Below are 12524 nucleotides of genomic sequence, written 5' to 3' on the forward strand. Positions count from 1 at the left end.
TTTTTAACACGGAGCAAAATCACGGTGCACCAGCATTTTTGCATTCCAAGAACATTCAGATGCAGTAGCCGCAGCAGGGAATCTAGGACCGAATTCACAAAGCTTTTCGTTCTGAAGCGTTGTTTGCCACTGGCTGTCCACTGTCGCTAATTATATTTCGAGCGTACGAATTATATTACGAACACAAGCTCAACGTCAAGCTCAGCAGCCAAAAGCCGCCGCTACTGAATCACCGATCTGTGAACCGAGCGTTCGTTAAAGCCTTATCTTCGGGGTTTTACGAAAAAAACAGAATCTGGTTAAGAGCTGTGGCTTATTGGAGGACTCCATGTTAATTTTGACCACCTGGGGTTCCTTAACGTGCACCCAATGCATGGTAGATATTTACTTTTTTTGCAGTTTGCATTTTGCCCACACCAAAATGTGGCCTCCCGGCCGCGATTTGTTTTCGCGAACTCGTACTGATGAGCGCAATGTCTTTGCCACCAAGCTACCACAGCAACGTGTCCGAAAGTTCTTTGGCCCTGGAAGAGCGCTTAATCATTTTCGTGGTATCTGTGTCAAGCGTCAGAATGTTTTTGCTGGTGCACATTTTTTGTGCAACCTATTAATAATTCGCATCAGCTCTGACACAGTGTTTCGTATTTTCTCTATACGAGACAAGCGTATGACATGTACAATGTGACGGCTGAAGAATGACACAATATGGATTAATTGTATTGCACTATCTAACTGGTGGAAGCGTTTGTTGCCCTTTCATTAGCGCACTTTTATCGTAGCGGCATTCAAATATAGTAGATAGCCAGGCATGTTCTTACTTTGATTGTAAGTTTTAAAATGTTGGATTCTTCGTAATCTAGATTGCACACGCCGCGGCCGAAATGTCAAATAAATTAACTCACGCCTTTTACCATTCTACTCTGTTCTACCTGCCGCAGGGTCCTGCCATGCAAACTGAACTTCCGACGTCCGTGTCTCTTGGCGTTTTTCTGAAAGTTGTAATAAACTAAAGAAACTACGATAGCTGCCATGAGTATGCAAGCACTGACCTGCTCATCTCATTTAACAGACTGCTCATCTCATTTAATACCTAATATTTCGTCTCATAGGAGCACATCAAGGTATCACACCTTAATGCCAATTAAAGATAAGAGAACACATACTCGCCACAGTACCAAAGCGCTATTGGAATGAGAAGGACCAACTTGAATTGCGGCGGTGCAGAAACTAAATATAATTTTCCTTCTTAGGAAGTAATTGTGAAGAACAAACGTGAATTGAATGTTCCCTGTAGAACACATGAACACTGCATTGTTTAGAAAGGTCACGGTTGACTGACACAAGAAATATAAATCGTTTCCAGATTTGACAGTTCTCAGTATTTATTATATATTTATTAACACCGCAGTCTTCTTTTAGGGGATTTTAGCAGATGGGATACACAAACGCAATTCAAGCCGAGTTTTCTAAAGGAACAACGAATGAATTCATACCAGCGATAAAAGGTGTTATTAAACGATCAGGTGCTTTTCTGGTGTCATGTCTAAATGAAAGGTGAATTCATTTGGTTTATATGAACCTTGTATTTCCTTTATTTAGCTGACACAGCAATTTGATACGGGAGTAGTGGTTTATCTCAATAAGAGTTGGTAGATTAGCAACAATGACTTGAGTCGGGTGAGTTGGTCCATCATGACAGTGTTCATATATAGCAGCGCTAAACACGAGAACGAAGATAACACATACGACAGGACGGGGACTGGCCGCAACTGTCCTGTCATGTGTGATCTTCTCTTGCGCATCCTTACCCCTGTCATATATGAACACTCGCATATTAACTTACGAAAAAATTTGAACTAGTTATGTGCGGCTGAAATTATGAAAGACAAAGGGACTCGCCTTTATTGCACTCTTTTTATTTTATCAATATTTGTTTTAGTGTAGTGGTCCCACATAATATCAGATTTCATAGAAAGTGATTGTGCGCTTTAGGTTCCTTCGAATATTTTTACCAACCATTTTCAGAGAGTCAGTGTGACATTTATTTCTCTATAACACATTGTCTACCTGCTGGTGAGTGTCAGTGAAAACAGTAATGTTTTCTCTGCAAATTGAACATAATGCTGGGACCGGTGGATGCAGTGGTAAACATACTGAATTGCACAAATTTTAGAGTCCCAATGTTATTTCCTTCTTGCTTGAATTCCAATATTAAAAAAACCAGACGGATTACGCTTGTGCATGAAAGCAAAGATGTTAGCATGAAAAGTTTTATCGGACTTCTACTGTGTTGTGCTTCCTATTATTGGAAGCAAGTAAAGCGCTAGGACACCACATTGGAAGTTACATTGTTATCTTTAATAAGAGTGCAGTGACTTCGCTAGCCTAGACCATTTGCTCTGGCGTTGCCCCTCGTTGCGAGGCACGGGACAAATCAATGAGGACAAGTGGCTCTCCGCTATCATGAGCCCCGATGCCGGGGCGCAACTTTGGGCTGTCCAGAGGGCCCACGATGCGGCGGTCGGGCATGGCCTGACTGTAGAGCACTGCACGGGCCGATTTTTGCAGCCCGAGCCCGGCCCGGGCCCGTTTTTACATTGGGCGGCCCGCCCGAGCCCGATCAAAACTTTTATGGCGAGACCCGGGCCCGGCCCGGGCCCGGAAATATTCTACGTTACCCGCCCGGCACGGTCCGCCACCCCTTTACCTTAGGCCCGAGCCCGGCTCGAGCCCGGCCCGAGCCTGGCCCGAGACCAAAAAATACATGTTTTTCAGAGTTGAGAGGCCCGAGAATAACTCGCTGCACGTTACATGCGCACCACCAGAAAGCCCGAGCCCGGCCCGGGCCCGTGAAAAAACCGCTCTACCCGGCCCGGCCCGGCCCACGGGCCGGGCCGGGCCCGGGCTTTCGGGTAAGCCCGACCCGTGCAGTGCTCTACCTGACTGTCCCAACGTGGGAGCGGCCCGCTGCGCGCTAAGTCGCGTAACCTAGGATTTTAATTAAAATTTTACGTCCATCCATCCATCAAAAAAAGGCACAGAGGAGAGAGAGGGGAGCGCTTTACACTATCTCATATGTGTCTTTACTTACTTTCTAAACCACGCGCCAAAACAAGAATGCACCAGCAAGCAACTTAGCCAAGCAGAAGATCCTTTGGAAACTTAATTACCTGCCCAGTGCTCATACCGTTACATTTAGGTGATCATTCTTCATCAGACGGCTCATGACTGGAGCGACTCCCCTCCCTAACCACACACCCCTTACCGCTTAAACAAACTCCATTAGTATCAATTTTCGTGTTACCGCATATTTACCATCACTAGCTAATGATATCATTGAATACCGTTCAATTGCCCTTTGTTGATGTGCCATGTTGGTGTAATAAATTACATTTTTATTTATTCATCGTCAGGACAGCATGATGCTAAGTGTTCGTTGGGACATGATCCTGCTGGACAGCTTGGGTGAGGTATGCGGTGTTATAGCGAAGCTTCTTTAGCCTGCTTAGGAAGAAAGAATAAAATGTACCATGCATACAAGGACGAGAGATCAAGGGACACGGACACAGCGCAGGCTTTTAAATAAATTTATTTTCCTCAAGCTCGTCAAATTAAGCACATACTAGCACATGTACAATAAGGCAGCACACACTTCGCCTCTTCCCGCCACATTGATTGTGTTGTATGATGACAGCTGCGGTACCACTAAATAGTCAAAAGCCCATTAACCACTACCAACTACCACAGTACCCACTATGCCATGTACAGTAGTATTGTCTCTACGTGACGCTAGGGTGCCATAGATGGCGCCACAATGCTGTCCCGCCTTTCAATTTCAACCAGAAGAAGCGACGAAGAAGTCGTAAACAGGAAGAGAAGAAGTCAGCAACGTAACAGCGAGTAGAGTGGCTAATATGATCCAAGTCAGAAGGCTCTGATCGGCGGTACAAAAACGTGGGGTGACCATGGGCAGTGAGGAACGTGACGAGCATTGAAGTCATAAGCGCGAAGCGGAACAACCGCGCGAATCTTTCATGAGCAGCCATAAGTGTGATGCTCACCTTTCACACGTACGAACCTGAGGTGGAGTGGCAGCCGGTGGCGACGTTGAGATTGCAGAACGTTTCGCTTGTTCATGCCTGCGACTCCCAGTAGTATCGCACGCGACACAACTTTCGTTCGGTGTGTAGCGTTTATGATAGGCTGTCACAAATTGGATAAGTCTGATTTTGGAGCTACCCAAGTTTACACTTCTTCGTAAGCTCCCTTTCCAAAGGGATCATTGAAAAGGAACAGCTTGTCTTGTATTTTGCGAATATTGCATCACTGAAAAAATATTTGCGTCATTAGCATCACGCTTGCATAACATTTGGGTGAACACCAAAGAAAGCTTACCTGAACAGATATGCAAACATGCGCGTGGTATCCACCAAATTCTTTGAGGTTTTTCTTTGTTTATTGAGATGAATACTTCCTTTATAAATAACGTTTTGGCGTTTATTACATGTGTGCTGGAAGACCTGTGTTTGTGTAAGTGTGTTTTCTTGTATCTGTGCTCACATGGGCCAGGTAGTGTCATCTTTGTGCTCCTTTGTTGCGAACGTACTTGTATACGTTGCGGAAAGAGCACGTAACCCACTACAATTACGTCTTTTAAAAATGAACTTTATTGCAGTTCCCCATTATTGCCCAATAAAAGTAATTGAGCAATTACTAAAAAGCAATCGATTACTTAAACGTTACCTTTCTCCCTAGTTTTATTAACACTAGACAAATACAGCAATTAGAACCAGCTTGCCTCTGTCTTTAAAAGCGTCCTCGGCAGCCCTTCAGCCGTTATCTTCACTAGGAATCGCTTTTTAATATTTTATTCCGTAATCATCACTCGTTTTCTTGTGAAGATATCTCTAGCGAAAGTAAAAGCTCACTCGATTTGTGCGCTGGAGGGAAGAGCTCTTTGTGAGGTACGAATCCCGTACTCATAAGATTGTGGTTACTCAATTGTGTGATGCTCGAATCTCGGTCCTCTATGAAGCACCGCGTTTCATTTTTGCTGGGGCTACGGAAACGCGCTTCCGATAGGGCTATGGCGAGCCATCGGCGTTTATTCGACGATAACGAAGTCGTAAGCACGCTCGTTCGCGCGCCGCGCGCTTGAGCCAGAGCTTGAACAAGGAACGAGCCATGTTTTGAGGCAACAACAACAACAACAACAAGGAGCGAGCGGGCCGGAGCGTTCAGGGATTTCATCTGCGTTCGACCGATGAGTAGTAAAGAATGTGGGTAATCATAAATCACACGTCTTCTCACAATTGGTGACCACGGACGCCACACGGCAACGCACCACCTGCTCGTCCACTGGAGTTCATTCTCATTTTCTGGGCTACGCCGGCAAAAACCTCTGGTCACGACAGACCATGAGCACCACACCCCGCAACGACCCCTCGCCGAACGCCGCGGCAACCGACCCTGTCGTCGCCAACACCAAGCTAACCGAATTCTGCAGACCGACTCAGAACTCTGTTTTCTGAGCATCAAACCACTTTTTCGCCGGCACCGCGTGACGTAACAAGCTGCAAAGTACGACCACGTCATAGGTGCGTTACCGCCTCCCTTGATCGTCATCGTCAGGGATATACTACGCTCCCGCCTGCTCAAAACCCGTACGATGTTCTGAAGACGGAACTAATATGCTGGACATCTGAGTCAGAACCCTGTAGACTGCACGAACTGTTCACCGCAGAGGAGCTCGGTGAACGCAAACCCACGAACTTTCTGCGTCGCATGCAGCACCTCATCGGAGACCGCTCTGCTGCACTGGACGCATCGATCCTGCGCGAGGTGTTCCTGCAGCGGCTACCTCAGCCGGTATGGATGATGTTGAGCGTATCGTCATCCGAATCCCTTGACGCACTCGCACAGATGGCTGATAAGATCATGGATGTCGTCTGGCCCATACTCTTGCCATCGAGAGACCACGCGCTCAATCACTCGACGCACCGGTCCGTGACGACCAATTAGACCTTCTCCTTGCCGCCAACGAGATGCTCAACCACAAGGTAGACCAGCTGACCGCCCAGATGAATTTACTCAAAGGCAGCTACCAACGTAGCACGTCACGAGACTGACGCCACTCCCGCAGTCGCGGCAGTTCGCCGAGTACCCATGGCGGAATGTGTTGATATCGTCACCGGTACGGAGCGCACGCTTATCAGTGGTGCCGCCAACCTTGCACTAGGGTTGCCAGATGGACCCAACAAGAAATAGCCAAATGGTCTCAAAATGTAGCCCAAAGATAGCCAGACCCAAATTTTTTGTGACCCAAAAGTAGCCAAAAACATAGCCAAAAGTTTGATGATGTTCTTCAGGTGTCTTATAGATGGTGCAGATGGTTCACCGCGTATTTCCGACTCCAAAATTACTTCCGCCGCATGCAACCTGCACAAAAGTGGCCTCAAGGTCTGTGTAAAGATATCTAGTGAGAGCTGCCACTCGGACGTTGATTTGGACACCACTTATTGAAGGATTTTGTTTCCGATTGATTCATGACGTTATCAGTATTTACTGAGCCACGCTGTGAGCTAACTTTAGTTCACGCCTCGCTTTAATCGAGGCATTTTTCTATAAGTGTCGGGCAAATTGCTGCCAGCTCCAGGCTCTAGGATCAGCTTCGGCTGGTCACGGTCGAGTGCCCAAGAGGCGGCCCGAGCTCAATGCATTTTAGAATAGCGATGCCTTTCCTATGCTTGATTCATAAAATAAGCATGTTATTTCTATCCCCCTCTCTCTCTCTCTTTCTCAATTTTGTATTTTTCACTCGGAAGCAGCTTGACGCTGAGTTGGCAAATGCTGCCGCTTAGAGGCACACTGGACTCTGGAGAAAACTTAAAACCTTCTCGCATTTTCCTCGTGCGAAGAAGGGAAAGTTGTGACTGCAATTCGCCTTTGAGTGCAAAAACGACCTGCTGGCCCGTAGCAAAAGAGGTGAATTAAAGTTTACATTTTCAATTGCCACCTATAGGTCACGGCGCTGGCCATAACCCAGGTGGTATTACTATAGAAGCGTTGAACTGCGCAATTGTTAAACAGGGATTCCCTGACAAAATTCGTGCAATCTCAGAACGTGTGCGTAAGTTTCTGTGAATGCAGGCACGAATGCGTGTGTTGCCAAATTTCCTAGGGGGGCTGTGTACCTTACCTTCAGTGTGACTTGAAAAAAATAAAGAAATGTAATTCCACTAGGGGACACGTACGCGCGCGGCGACGATGTTACCGTGTTTGGACTTTAGACGCAACCTCACAGCGACGACCACGACAGAAATGCGCTTGGAGTGCCCATGGAATTGCTATCGCAATAAAAGGAAATACCTCTTGTTCAGTTACCTGTTATTTTATCATAGACAACCACTTTTGTTAAACCTAGTGAAAGCATTCTCACGTTCCAAATATACTCATTTTACGGGTGGTCAGCCCGCAGGGGCAAACAACAGTAAAGGAAACGAGCCCGCGTACTCTGATAACCCGTTCTTCACGAACACACTCGGCTCGACCAGGCTGGCGCACCCTCCGTTACCGTCACTACATGACACTAACTGAAAATGCCGCACGTGCGTTCTTGCTTCTGCAAAAGGGAAACGCAATAAATATCCTATAGCACATTCGATTATCCTTTCTTTAATAAAGCCGGTAGGCCGGCAATATCTGTGTGTTTCCATGGATTAGAAGGGCAAGAGGGGACGTAACGGCAGCGGTCCTGAACGCGCACCTTGCCGTGGCTACCGATCTCGAGATAACGGCAGACGACGAGCGAGTAGAAAGTGCGTCCACCGCAAGTACGAAGTGCGACAGTGCGCTCGCGCCTGTGCCGAAGTGCGTGATCATGTAGGAGCCTCACGTAATACCTTGACTCTACCTTATAACATCCTCATTCTCAACTGCAATATTTTAAATTTTGAATGGCTTTATATGATTTGCAGATGCAATAGTTGCCTTCGAATGCGGAATGAATTTCGGAAATTTTGTAATACAGTAAGAAATTTGGCGAGTTTCTTACTCCATTCAGAAACAACGCACCACCAGACGCTTTTAAAACCAAATATGCGCATAAAGTAAAATTTACCTTTGAAAGGGGGGTCCTTCTCCCATTCCTTCTTATATGCACGGCTGTATTTCGCCCACTTGCCCATGCTTAGTTTTGAGAACAGTTTTCTTACTGAACCACGCGTGAAGCGGCAGCAGATGGCGCCGAAACCAAAACAAAAGGAGAGCTTAGCCTGGAAAGACTTGTAAACATGGCAGCGATGACTTAACGCCATCCACTCAGCGCCGACATTGCTTAAAAACACAGCCTTCGAGATTGCCTACATAACTTTTTCGCAGCAATGAGCTTTGGGTTTTCATAAACCAGCGTTGGTAAATTTTGTCAGTGCTGACGTGGTCCCCGGGACCCGGAAGTCCTTAATTCAAAAATAGCCCAAATATAGCCATGTAGCCAACTCGGAATTTTCGACGCCAAGCCGCCTAAAAAGTAGCCCGATTTGGCTATTAATAGCTCAATCTGGCAACCCTACCTTGAACGTTTGCGGGAAAACGCGCCCGTATTGCACTGAAGGCGTCGAGTGATTTCGGCCTCACATTCAGCCGCCTATTTTCCGTTACTGACCCCGTCACTAAGGTGCGTTATCTCATCGACACAGGTGCGGAAGTATGCGTAATCTCTCCTACGCTGGAGGACCGCCGCCGACGCCTTACAACCTCACCTGTTACTGCTGTTACGGGACGAACATACGGACCTACGGACGGAAGTACTCGTATGTCACCCTTGACATCCGCTTGCGAAGGACGTTCAGATGGATCTTCTTGATCACGGACATCCGTGTGGCAATTATTGGTGAGGTTTTCCTACTGCATTTTAAGCTTGTAGTAGACCTCCGCTGTAGCCGTCTCCTGGATTCCGAGAACAACCCATCGGTTCAAGGCGTCTCATCTCGTTTACCACCCTTGCTTCTTGTCACTCGCACAGATGACTGATAAGATCATGGATGTCGGCTCGCCCATACTCTCTGCCATCTCTCGAGAGACCACGCGCTCAATCACTCGACGCACCGGTCCGTGCGAAAGTCTCCCCACCGTGGTCTTCACTTCTCGGACAGTTTCTCGGTCTCTTCCGTGTGCCTTCTCTCGAAGACCCGGTGCGCCACGACGTCACCCATGACATTGTGACTGAGAGAGCACCGGTTTTTGCACGTCCTCGTCGTCTTGCTCCCGATCATTACAAGATCGCGCGACAAGAATTGGATCACGTGCTCGAGCTCGGCTACGTCCGCCGTTCATCTGGTTCATGGTCATCACCGCTATAGATGGTCCCCAAGTCTCCGGTGACTGGAGACCGTGCGGTGACTACTGGGCCCTCACCAAAGTGACCCTACCGGACCGGGACCCTATACTACATATTCACGACTTTACCGCGCTGCTGCATGGGTGCACTATATTAAGCAACATAAACCTAGTCAAGGCGTACCACCAAATTCCTGTCAAGCGTTCCGACGTATCAAAGACACCCATAATAACAACTTTTGGCATGTTTGAGTACCTGCAGCTGCCAATAAGTATGCGAAACGTCGCACAAACATTTAAACATTTTGTCGATCAGGTTCCCTGTGGTTTAAGCTGCTGTTTCGCATACATCGACGACATCCTCGTCTTCAGCGCTTTAGCAGACGAACACGCACGTCGCGTGCGCCATGTGTTCGAACGACTACTGAAGTACGGGCTGGTCGTGAACGGCCCGAAGAGCGAGTTTGGTGTCGGTGCTCTGGACTTCCTTGGCCATCGCGTCGATGCTCGCGGGATATCCCCTCCTCCCGCTCGTATGGAAACCATAGTGCTGTTTTCATGACCATCAACCACAAAACAACTACAACAATTCCTTGGGCTTGCCGATTATTACCGGCGCTTCATCCCTTGCTGCGCTGTTACCTTGCAACCGCTCCACACACTTATATCGTGTCAAACAAGAGCAAACGCTCCCATCTGCCGAGACGATGCCGAGACAGCTTTCAGCTTCATCAAGGAAGTTTTCGCCAACGCGACTCTTCTTGCACGTACCAAGTGCGACGCCCGGACGTCACTCACGATGGGCGCCTGGGACGTCGCCGTCGGAGGAGTGCTTCAGCGGTTGGTCCACGGAGGGTGGCAACCGGTCACGTTCTTCTCGCGAAAGCTCGCGCAGGCCGAGCGTAGATACAGAACTTTCAGACGTGAAATGCTGGCGGCCTACTTGGCCGTCAGACTTTCCCGCCCCTTCCTCGAAGGTCAGCAATTTCACAGCCTCACCCAGCACAAACCACTCACGTACGCTACGACCGCTACCAACTCTGCCCACACTTCCTGTGAGACTCGCCAACTTGCCTACATATCCGAATTCACGAGCAACATTCGGCACATCAGATGCACAGAAAACCCAGTCGATGACGCATTATCCCGCATACAAGTCAGCGCAACTGTCGAGGAGCGCCCCCACATGGATTTTGCAGCTATGGCTGCAGCTCAGCGAGAGGACAGCGAACTACAGTGCTTACGACTGAAGGATAATTCTCTCCAACTTCAAGACGTGCAATTTCCAGGCTGGGATATTGCCTTGGTTCACGACGTATCTACAGGTTGTCCTCACCCCTACGTTCCGCCACAATTTCGCCGCTCCGTCTTCGACGCTATGCATTCCTTGTCGCACCCTGGTATTCGTGCGACTTAACACCTCGTCACTACACGATACCTGTTGCCATGCATGAATAGCGACGTCTGACGCTGGACACGGGCTCGTGTCCAGTGCCAGCAAACGAAAGTTCACCGCCACACCGTCAGTCCGCTGGATACCTTCAGGCCTGCTGACGCGCGGTGCAGCCACGTGCACATCGACCTGGTCGGTCCTTTGCCGCCATGCAAGGACAACCGCTATATCTTAACATGCATCGACCGGTTCACGCTATGGCCTGAGGCATTGTGACTCAGCGGTATCACTGCAGAAACAGTCGCCCGAGGTCTTATCTCTGCATGGATTAGCCACTACGGAGTTCCCACGACCATTACAACAGATTGAGGTCGTGAATTCGACTAAGCGCTGTTCGCTACGATGTCCCGACTGTATGGTGTCAGCCACAGCAAGACGACGGCCTACCACCCCAGTGGTGTGCCAAATATTTCTGGAGCGGGGGTTGGGACCATACCGCAGACGATCTGACTCGCTCTCTCTCTCTCTCTCTCTCTCTCTCTCTATATATATATATATATATATATATATATATATATATATATAACGAATTACTATTACAATAAGTACGAATACCTGGACCTGCGTCTGTCTGTCATCTTCATCACACAGTGAAAAACGGGGGCCAGAAAATTATTTTCAGTTTGTAGTTATTTCTTGACACTATCTAAAGTCTACGTATGATGCAGGGACAAAGGCAGTGAGTTCCCAGAGGTCCCTGATCCCGCCCAGCAGCAACAGCGCTGCGCGCATAAAAACATGCGTATTTGTTGCAGATGATGTTGCAAATAAACAAAGAATTGCACTTGCTGTTTAAGGCAATATACAGCACGCATGTATCGCTAATTATGGTAACCGTATTATTGAGGTTATATACAAAGAAGTACAATCAGCATAAATCACTTGCAATATTCACAAGAAAAAAGACAGTAGATGCGCGCGACTTTAGAAAATTACAATCAAATTTCAAGCGAAGCTGTTCCTTTCGAACAGTTTCAATAAAAGTTTTGTTGCCTGAATTGTGTCGCATAGTGTAAAAATTTGCTAAGCAGTTCGTGTCTGAAATTTTTAAAAAGCCGTTAATTCACCACACCTGCTACTTCGCCATAACATTTTGAAAGGTGTACTCCCTGCCTACCATCTGTCCCCCCCCCCCCCCTGCACACTCAAATGTCGCTAGATTTGATATCGGTTGAGTTAACACTTCTCACAAGGCAGTGGGACAAATTCTACTTTGTTCGTAAAACACATTCATAAAGTTCCGGATCGCTTGCTTGCGTAATTTACTGCAAATATCATAGTTATTTATTTTCGCTAAATGTAAACAAAGTGTCCTGTTTAGTTAACCGATCGAGGACATCGTTCAAACCAACTAGGAACGCCTGATGATGCATCAAATATAGGGGGAAAAACGACGGCTCACTAATTATTTACAACGCTTATAACTAGACCAGGAATGTAAAACATTTGTCGCACATTGCACTTACAATGACCCCCCTCCCCTCCCCACGAATCTGTTGTAACCAACAGCTATGTCGGGATACTGGGAAGCATAGCTGAAAGTGGCCATATCACACGCTCTGAAGCTTGAACAATATTTTTTTGCAAAGACTATGTTTGATCCAACCAGAATTAACATCGCACAGCGAGTTTGCATAGCGTACCACCACTTCTCGCTTAATTCGCTTAACTTTGTCTTGGTGGCATTTACACTTCTGTCAGGGCAGTGGACTCAATTCTGCCCGCTTGTTAGACA

Source organism: Dermacentor silvarum, chromosome 5 (genome assembly GCF_013339745.2).
Source record: "Dermacentor silvarum isolate Dsil-2018 chromosome 5, BIME_Dsil_1.4, whole genome shotgun sequence".
Taxonomy (NCBI): Eukaryota; Metazoa; Arthropoda; class Arachnida; order Ixodida; family Ixodidae; genus Dermacentor; species Dermacentor silvarum.